The sequence below is a fragment of the Chinchilla lanigera genome, unplaced genomic scaffold (assembly GCF_000276665.1).
Source record: "Chinchilla lanigera isolate Chin_1 unplaced genomic scaffold, ChiLan1.0 scaffold00031, whole genome shotgun sequence".
NCBI lineage: Eukaryota > Metazoa > Chordata > Mammalia > Rodentia > Chinchillidae > Chinchilla > Chinchilla lanigera.
In genome coordinates, this window is record NW_004955432.1 from 21992635 (window position 1) to 21993854 (window position 1220).

Consider the following 1220-nt stretch of genomic DNA (forward strand, 5'->3'; position numbering starts at 1 on the left):
CGGGGACGCAGCGTGGCTGCAGTGGGGTTCGCTCCCCCTGCCCGGAGGACCCCGACGCGCGCGAGCCGGTGACGGGCAGTGCGAGGGCGGCTCCGGGTCCTTCAGAACCAGACCTCGCCCTCCGGAGCGAACCCCCGCGCGAGAAGCGGAAGTTCTGAGAACGCGGTGATTGTGCTCTCGCCCCCCCATGCCCTTCTGAAATTCTGCGAAGTAACTGCTTCGGCTCCGTCTGGTTTGCGGTAGCTGACGCCGCTTCGGGAGCACCGCTCTGATTGTGTCTCCACGCGTGTAGGAGCTGCTGAGTCTGGTACTTGTATAGAACGTCGTGGGTCGTGTCCTTGGTTATAAACTGATTCAAAAATGGCTTTGTAGAATTTGGAGTCCCTCCGGGGAAAGACGAGGTGAATAGGCAGAGCGCGGGCGAAGTTCAAGGCAGCAGCACTATTTTGTGTGATCCTGTAGTGATGGGATGGATCACCGTACGCTTGTCAGAACCCATAGAATGTGCAGAACCAGGAACACCGTGACGTAAACTATGGACGTTGGAGACAATGATATGTCGATGTGTTCATCAGCTGCAATAAATTCCCTGACTGGTGTGGAATTTGGATAGCAGGTGAGGCTGTGTGAGGGAAACACCCAAAAGTGTTTTACAAACTCCGAGACAAAGAATAATTCCGAGAGGAAAAATCCAAATTCTGTGTGTTGTTAAGAGAAAAGTTAAGATACTATAAAGTTTCCTAAAGTTTCAAAATGTAGGTTATGATAAGTGAGTAATGCCTTTGACATCACGGTATAATTCCCCTCTTCCATCTCCCTCTTACTTTAAAAGGATATCTTTCAACCAAGAATCCTAACCTTCTCTGTGATCTTCTTCTGACTCCACCCCAAGAAAAAAGAGCTCATGAGTTTAAAGATAGGTAATACCATGGCATTAAAAAACTCCTTGTCTGGCCGGAGGTACAGCTCAGAGGCACTGGCACCTGCCTGGCAAGTGCAAGGTCCTGCGTTTGATTCCCTGCTACAGAAAAAAAAAAGGAAACAAAAAAACTCCTTGTTGTTGGTGATGATTCTTAGAACAAAGTCCTCAGCCAGTAAACTGGAGACAAGGATGTGCTTTGGGCCGGGCATGTACGCTCAGCAGCACAAGCGCCTGCCTGACAAGTTCAAGGTCCTGAGTTGAGGGCGGGGGAGATAGCTCAGTGGCATAGGTGCCTGCC

The 1220-nt window shown here is 50.4% G+C and overlaps 1 protein-coding gene across 1 annotated transcript in view; it reads left to right on the forward strand.

Annotated features, from left to right (window-relative positions):
• Nucleotides 1-73: 73 nt before the first annotated feature.
• Nucleotides 74-1220, forward strand: part of Tes (testin LIM domain protein) — a 42734-nt gene continuing 41587 nt past the window's right edge. The window contains exon 1 of the mRNA XM_005388117.2: nucleotides 74-616. The gene's annotated coding sequence lies outside the window, so the exon portion shown is untranslated. The remainder of the gene's footprint in view (nucleotides 617-1220) is intronic.